This window comes from Ornithorhynchus anatinus, chromosome 15 (genome assembly GCF_004115215.2).
Source record: "Ornithorhynchus anatinus isolate Pmale09 chromosome 15, mOrnAna1.pri.v4, whole genome shotgun sequence".
Taxonomy (NCBI): Eukaryota; Metazoa; Chordata; class Mammalia; order Monotremata; family Ornithorhynchidae; genus Ornithorhynchus; species Ornithorhynchus anatinus.
In genome coordinates this window covers 17,632,433-17,641,058 of record NC_041742.1, presented here as the reverse complement: position 1 = coordinate 17,641,058, position 8,626 = coordinate 17,632,433, and the positions used below count along the sequence as shown (strand labels likewise).

Sequence of the window (8,626 nt, the reverse complement as noted above, 5' to 3'; positions counted from 1 at the left end):
TAGTCTGGAGGGCAGTGGGATATTTTCACTGAATTTCAAATACTTTTGCATTCCGGGGGGACTAAATGGGGAAAGAAAACAGCTTGGCCTTTTTGTGATCAGTGGCCAGGACTGGATAGGTTGGTTCCCATTTCTGGCCAGGATTTTAGTATTATCATCTAGTGAGCGAGCTCTGCATCTGAAGTTTAAGTACCTCGAACTGGAGCTGTTGGCTGGCGAATGGGAAAACATTTCTCAAAACTGAATAGACTGATGATCCTGGAGGTTTATCAACATTTCTTAACTCCTCCAATCCCATAGTCCCCTAGGAGTCAAGGGGGCAGAAAATGATGAACAAAATGACAGCTACCTCCTCTCCAAGGGGAAGAGTTTATGCTATGAGGTCAAGTCTGGCAATCCCCCCAAGCCCACCAAATGCCTCCTCTGGAGAAATCCTCACCGGCTTAAAGCCGAGGAATCGGGCACTCCTCAAACCAACTCCTCACGAGTCCTCTGGGTGCCTAATAATAACAATAATAATAATAATAATGGTGTTTGTTAAGCACTTACTAGACAAGCAGCATGGCCTAGTGGCTAGAGCACTGGCCTGGGTTTCAGAAGGTCATGGCTTCTCATCCCAGCTCTGCCACTTTACTGCTGTGTGAGCTTGGGCAAGTCACTTCACTGCTCTGGGCCTCAGTTCCCTCATCTGTAAAATGGGGATGGAGACTGTAAGCCCCACGTGGGGCCGGGACTACATCCAACCCGATTTTGCTTGTATCCACCTCAAGGCTTAAGAAAGTGCCTGGCACAAAGTAAGCACTTAGCAAATACCATCATTATTATTATTGTTATTGTGTGCCAAACACTGTCCTAAGTGCTGTGTTAGATACTGTGGCTTCCATAGTTTTAATGATTCCCCTTGCAATCTCTTAAAGATTCAATGTGGATCTTTGAAAATACTACCCTTTGTTAAGGAATTGGCTTAAAAAAAAATCTGCCCCCTAAAAGCATATTAATTAATGACCATTTCATTTAGCCAAACAGAGGCCTCGGTTCTTTGAAACTAATGTGAAACATATGGTCTCTGAATTGCTACAGGCTTCTGGGAACATGGAATGAGCCAGATTTCCCTGGTTTTGAAAAACTATTCTCGAGATCTTAAATGTCTTCTTCCACTTTTTTCCTCATCTCCTCACCATCAGGTTTAAGGTGCTCCATCAGCTCTCACCATCCTACTTACCCTTGCCCATCTCCTGCTGCAACCCAGCCTGCACACTCCCCTCCTCTATCACCAGCCTACTATTCTGCACCTCCCTCTCATCTGTCCCGCCACCGACCCTTTGCCCTTGAGCCTGATGGCAGTCCCTTTCTTGTTGTAACTGCATTTTATCTACCCCAGTGCTTAGAAAGCCTTTGGCACATAATACCTGCTTAACAAATAAGGTGAAAAGAGCATGGGTCTGGAAGTCAGAAGACCTGGGTTCCACCACTTGCCTGTGGAATGACTACGGGAAAGTCGCTAAATTTCTGTGTGCCTCAGTTATAGTAACTGTAAAATGGAGGCAAAATATAGTCCACTGCTCTGCACACAGTAAGCGCTCAATAAATGCAGATGATTGATTCCCTGTGAGCCCCATGTGGGAGACGGTCTATGTCCAACCTGATTATCTTGTACCTACCCCAGCGCCTAGTACAGAGCTTGGCACAGAAGTGCTTAACACCACTATTATTAATATTATTATTATTATTGAGACATTTGTTCAAGGAAGACTAAAACAGCAAGTTTGCACGGAAGACTAGAATATCTACCCAGAGGAGTCAGTTCCAAGCAATGAGGTAGAAACAGGACAAACGATAACATGCCCTACCCCACTTAGGCTCAGTCTGAAACCAAGAGAGAGCAACTTCCCCCCAGATCATATCTCCATGTTACAGAGGAGGAAACTGAGACCCAATGCACATCAGTGACTTGTCAAGGCCTCACAGTAGGCAATTGTCAGAGGCAGGATACGAACCCAGGACTCAACTCCCAGAATGCTGCTAGGCTACACTGCTTCCCCCAGTCAATCACTGGTCTTTATTGAGGACTTCTTGTGTGCAGAGCACTGTACGAGTGCTTGGAAGAGTACAGTATAAGGGAGTTGGTTGACAAATTCCCTGTCCCAACGAGCTTACAGTCTAGAGGGCTCAGCACTGTATTAAGTGAAAAGGAGCTCCTTATTTCAAGAAGGAATTCTGGAAATCGGTCTTTCATTTACTCTCACCAAAAATCTCTCTACAGCAACCAAGGAACCAGTTTTTGTCTCTAAAATTGGAGAGAACACAAACATATCAGCAGTGGAAATATGCTGCATTCTAAAACACACAAGTTGTGTATACACATATCTGCATTAAAGAAAACATGCAGCATAGTACTCACCAGTTCCAATGCCAGGTACATTCTCACTGCCATTTCTTCCAATCCCGAGAAGCGGCGTGGTCTAGTGGACAGAGCCTGGGCCTGCGAGTCAGAAGGATCTGGGGTCTAAACCCGGTTCCGCCACTTCTCTGCTGTGGGACCTTGGGCAAGTCACTTTGCTCTTCTCTGCCTCTGTTACCTCATCTGTAAAAAGAGGATTAAGACTTAGTTTCATATGGGAAGTGGATCGTTTCCAGCTTGATATGCTTTTATCTAATCTAGCGCTTAGTACAGTGCCTGGAACTTAGAAGGCACTTAACAGATGCCATTAAAAAAAAATGCACAAGAAGAGCTGCATCCCAGGTTTGGCTCAGGAGAATGTTCCCTATTTCCGTGAACAGTGTTCTACACAAAATGTGTTAGGGAAAACACGTTATGGCACAACTGAGTGCAACTATGCATTCATTCATTCAATTTTATTTATTGAGCGCTTACTATGTGCAAAGCACTGTATTAAGTGCTTGGAACATACAATTCGGCAACAGATAGAGACAATCCCTGACCAATGATGGGCTCACGGTCTAATGGGGGAGACAGACGGATAAAAACAAGACAACATAATCACGATAAACAGAATCAAGGGGATTTATATTTCATTAACAAAATAGGGTAATAGAAATATATACAAATGAACACAGTGCTGAGGGGAGGGGAAGGGAGAGGGGGAGGAGCAGAGGGAAAGGGGGCTTAGCTGAGGGGAGGTGAAGGGGGGGGCATGTATAGCAATATCATTGAATATGTGAGTGCTATCCATATTAATAAATCAACACACAAGGAATATCATTCAGTGGTATTTATTGAGCCCTTGGGAATGCAGAGCACTGTATTAAACTCTTGAGAGAGCACAATACAACATAATTAACAGATACATTCCCTGCCCACAACCAGCAACACAAGCTAATAAGGAAAATCAGAAACAATTAAAGTCAGCCTCATTCCTAAGATTAACAGGCTGACAAGGAGAAGCAGCATGGCCTGGGGAAAGTACCTGGGCTTCCAAGTCAGAAGATCTGGGTTCTAAACCTGGCTCCGCCACTTATCGGGTGTGGGAATCTTGGGCACATCACTTCACTTCTCTGGGCCTCACTGAGGTCACCTGGAAAACAGGAATCAAGACCTATGAGGGGCGTGGACTGTGTCCAATGTGATTAGTTTGTAACTACCCCAGTGCTTAGTACAGTGCCTGGAAAATACTATAAAAAAGTCACTTTTTCAGTGCCTCAGCTTCTCCACCTGTAAAATGGCGGACTAATTACCAGTTTTCCCTCCTCCCAACCCCACATGAGACAGGAACTGTGTCCAACCTGTCTTCTATCTGCTCCTGTGTCTGGTACAATGCTTGCCTGGTAGTAAACTCTTAAAAGATTCAACAATTATTATTCTAGGGGATTAAGACTGCGAGCTGCATGTGGAACATGAACTGTGTCCAACCTGATTTACTTGTATCTACCCCAGAGCTTAGTACAGTACCTGGCACCTAGTGATTCATGAATACCACTTAAAAAAAGAAGAAAAATTCCCAAAGGTTGGGGGGAATGGATTCTCCTTTCTTGGTTGCCAAGAGAAAGGCTAAGGAGGGGTGAGAGAATGATGTCAGGTATATCAAAAACCGCTGAATCTCCAGTGCTGCACCCAAATTTCAGGCCACGTGCCTTGGCCCTTCTTCAAGCATCTTCCAATCTCAACCGTTTGACCTTTGGCTTTCTCCCTTAAATGGATCTCTAGCATGAGATTCCCAGGAAATAAATCGTCGTAATTAAGCTGATTTTAAACGTGATCCAACATGAGAGCCCTCAAAGAGATAACTAATTTTGACCCCTTTCGGAGACCAAGAATAATAAGCAAGAGTCTTAGCTGTCATCTCTGAATAACCCAGCCAGAAAATGTGGGTTTCTTATATTATCTAATTATCTTGGGGACTTCCACAGGTTTTTGAAATACTAGCTTCAATTTAGCATACCAGGTTAGCCCAGATTTGCCTGGTTTTAACTTTATCAATGTATTTCCCAACGCTTCTATTAAAATGGGGTAGAATTTTTTTAATGATACTTAAGTACCTACTATGGGCCAGGCACTGTACTAAGCGCTGGGTTGGATGCAGTCCCTGTTCCATGTAGGGCTCACAGTCTTAATCTCCATTTTATAGCTGAGGGAACCGAGGCCCAGAGACTTTAAATGACTTGCTGTATCTTAAGGACTTGCTGTGTCTTAAGGTCACACAGCAGGCAAGTGGTAGAGCTGGGATTAGAACCCAGGCCCTAATTCTGAAACAGATTTTTCAGTCCTTAGTTATGCCAAGTGCCTACTCCAGAGGAAGAGAAAGGAAGCCGAACTGGGTATGAAATGACATCTCCCCAAAGCCTCTGACACATTATTTCCTGCCAAGCAAAGGGGAAATTTAACTCTAGAGGCTATGAACTTGGACTTCTTTCTTTTTAAAATTTAAATAGATTAAGAAAGCTAATAAGCAGGACAGCTGTTTTGAGACTGGATTGAGAAACAGCATGGCTTCGTAGAAAGAGCACAGGCCTAGGAGTCAGAGGATGTGGGTTCTAATCCCCATTCTGCCACTTGACCTTGGGCAAGCCACTTAACTTCTTTGTCCCTCAATTACCTCATTTATAAAATGGGGATTAAGACTGCGAGCCCCACATGGGACTATCTGATTACCTTGTATCTACCCCAGCGCTTAGAACAGTGCTTGGCACATAGTAAGTGCTTCACAAATAAAATTACTATTATTATTAGCTAAGAGTGACTATATCCTCAAAATCCTGTAATTGGTTATGTACATTAGCACTCTTACCTAGAGTTCAGATTCCACTTTGAGTTTCCACTGGATCTTGATCAAATATAACTCTATTAGCTGTGATGGTTACCTGCATCAGAGAAGTAAAAACAAACCTGGCTAAATCAAATATTCTGATGCACATATCCAAAATAAATTTCCACAAGTTATTCTGCTGCCATTTGACTTGGGCAATTTTGGGCAAAATTATCTGGGGATAAGATGCATGGAGATTCTCAAGGAACTACTCAAATCCATTGACCCATATAAATGTCAAGTAGCAAAATATTCTATTTAATCCATTCCAGATCCTTATTAGCAAATGAAAAATAAACTACAGTTTTAAATACCAGAGTTATGTTTAGCAATTAAATTAGGGCCTAACTTCTGTAACTCATGCAATCAACATGAGGAGGACTGTAAAATCATTATTATCCACGCTGTTCTTTTGGGACTACCACTCAATCACCTAAAGGCTGTTAAATATCTCTTTGAAACGATTTTGAGCTTGGAGATTCACGAAGAAGGTTTGTGTTTGAAGTTCGCAAAGGTCTCAAATCAAGAGTTGCAAAAAAAGCAAAGAAGGAGGGAACAACACCAGACTCCTAAACTGCATTCAAACGGCCAATTCCCCAGGGCTCAGTGGCTAGAGCCCGGGCTTGGGAGTCAGAGGTCATGGGTTCCAATCCCAGGTCTGCCACTTATCAGCGGTGTTACTGTGGGCAAGTCACTTCACTTCTGTGCCTCAGTAACCTCATCTGTAAAAGGGGGATTAAGACTGTGAGCCCCATGTGGGACAACCTGATTACCCTGTATCAACCCCAGCACTTAGAACTGCGCTCTGCACATAGTAAGCACTTAAAAACCATCATCATTATTACAAAATCACTTCACCGCGCCTCAATTGCCTCATCCAAAGCCTAGGAGCCCCATGGGGAGCAGGGACCGTGGCCAACCTGATGACCCTCTATCTACCCCAACGCTTAGAACAGTGCTGTGCACATAGCTCTTAAAAACCATCATTATTATTAAAAAATCACTGTGCCTCAATTGCCTCAGCCAAAGCCTAGGAACCCCATGGGGGGCAGGGACTGTGGCCAACCTGATAACCCCTCTCTACCCCAGCACTTAGAACAGTGCTCTGCACATAGTAAGCACTTAAAAACCCTAATCATTATTACAAAATCACTTCACTGTGCCTCAGTTACCTCAGCCAAAGCCTAGGAGCCCCAGAGGGTTTTGGGATTGTGGCCAACCTGATGATCCTTTATCTACCCCAGCGCTTAGAACAGTGCTCTGCACCCAGTAAGCACTTAAAAACCACCATTATTACAAAATCACTTCACTGTGCCTCAGTCAAAGCCTAGAAGCCCCACGGGGGGCAAGGACTGTGGCCAACCTAATGACCCTGGACCTACTCCAGTCTTAGAACAGTGCTCTGCACATAGTAAGCACTTAAAAACCATCATTATTATTTTAAAAATCACTTCACTGTGCCTCAATTGCCTCAGCCGAAACCTAGGAGCCCCATGGGGGGCAGGGACTGTGACCAACCTGATGACCCTGTACCTACCCCAGTGCTTAGAACAGTGCTCTGCACATAGTAAGCATTTAAAAACCCTAATTATTATTATAAAAATCACTTCACTGTGCCTCAGTTGCCTCAGCCCAAGCCAAGGAGCCCCAAAGGGTTCTGGGACTGTGGCCAACCTGATGACCCTGTACCTACCCTAGTGCTTAGAACAGTGCTCTGCACATAGTAAGCACTTAAAAACCCTCATTATTAATATAAAAGTCACTTCACTGTGCCTCAGTTGCCTCAGCCCAAGCCAAGGAGCCCCAAGGGGTTCTGGGACTGTGGCCAACCTGATGACCCTCTTTACACCTCAGCGTTTAGGAGAATACCTGGCACATAACGAGCAGTTAAGCACCACAATTCTTCTTCTAATTAGAGAAAGAAAGCCAAAAATAAAGCCACGCTGGGGAGGCCAAAATGGAGACCAAGCAGGCTGACCAGAGGCCTGGCTGAAGACACCAACTGAAATGGAGAAAATGGCCTCAGCCTTGCAAGGCGGGGAGAGGGGGGGAAACCCACCCCGCGCACGCGCAGTAGGTGAAGCGCTCGCACCGCCCCCAAGCGGGAAGGCGGCGGACTGACTGCGCAGGCGTACCACGGCGGGGGGGGGGAGGGGGAACGCAATGGCACATGCGCAACGCGCTGCCGCGACGGGGGACGGGACCGAGGGCGCATGCGCACCAGGCTGAACGCGGAGGGGGGGTTCAGGGCACGTGCTGAGAGGGAACACCTGGAGGACGTCGACGGGCGGGGCGCTGATTGGCTGAAGTAGATGATTGACAGGTGGGCAACCAATGGGAGAGCTTGAGCCCCACGGTCTAGGGGCGGGATTAGGGAAATCTGACAGAGGCTATAAAAGGACCAATTGGGAGGAAACACCTGTGGGCTGGAGAGGGAGCTTGAGGGCATTTGCAACTTCAGGAGGTGTTAATAATGTTGGTATTTGTTAAGTGCTTACTATGTGCAGAGCACTGTTCTAAGCGCTGGGGCAGATCCTGGGGAATCAGGTTGTCCCACGTGGGGCTCACAGTCTTTGTCCCCATTTTATAGATGAGGTCACTGAGGCCCAGATAAGTGAAGTGACTTGCCCACAGTCCCTTAGCTGACAAGGTGTTGCCTGGTGAGTTATTAGAAATATATGTGGGTGCATATATAAATGCATTCAATTGTATTAAGTGCTTACTTTGTGCAAAGCACTGCACTAAACTCTTGGGAAAGTACAATACAGAAATAAAGAGTGATAATCTCTGCCCACAATGAGTTTACAGTTTGGGGAGGGGGGAGACAGACATCAATAAATATCAATATATACACATAGATTAGACTAAGCCTGTCAATGGGCAGGGATTGTTTCTATCTGTTACTGAATTGTATAATCCAATTGTTTAGTACAGTGCTCTGCATGTAGTAAGTGCTCAATAAATACTATTGAATATATATATGTATTCATATATGTGTGTGTGTGTATATATATATTTAAAGCAGTCATTTACTTTTTTTAAAATGGTGTTTAAGCACTGGATGCCAGGCACTGTATTAAATGCTGGGGTGGATACAAGCAAATTGGGTTAGATGCAGTCCTGGTCCCACATAAGACTCACGGTTCTTAATTCCCATTTTACAGATTAGGCAACGGAATCACAGAGAAGTGAATTAACTTGCCCAAGTTCCCACAGCAGATAGTTGGCAGAGCTGGAATTAGAACCCATAACCTTATGATGCCCAGGCCCATGCTCTAACCATTCGGCCGTGCTACTTCACTACCCTGCCCACCGCACCCCCCATTATTTTTTATGGTATTTAAACACTTAGTATTTGCCAA

General features: G+C 44.9%; 2 long non-coding RNA genes across 2 annotated transcripts; both read right to left on the bottom strand.

The window, feature by feature from the left end:
* Positions 1-2,220: 2,220 nt before the first annotated feature.
* On the bottom strand, positions 2,221-2,511 carry LOC120638841. Its single transcript, XR_005660836.1, has 2 exons — positions 2,402-2,511; positions 2,221-2,287 (listed from the first exon to the last, which is right to left on the bottom strand). It is a non-coding gene; the product is annotated as an uncharacterized LOC120638841 (long non-coding RNA).
* A 980-nt stretch (positions 2,512-3,491) lies between these two features.
* Positions 3,492-7,266, bottom strand: LOC114816945. The gene is made up of 3 exons (XR_003764763.2): positions 7,134-7,266; positions 5,247-5,319; positions 3,492-3,536 (listed from the first exon to the last, which is right to left on the bottom strand). It is a non-coding gene; the product is annotated as an uncharacterized LOC114816945 (long non-coding RNA).
* Between the last annotated feature and the right edge of the window lie 1,360 nt (positions 7,267-8,626).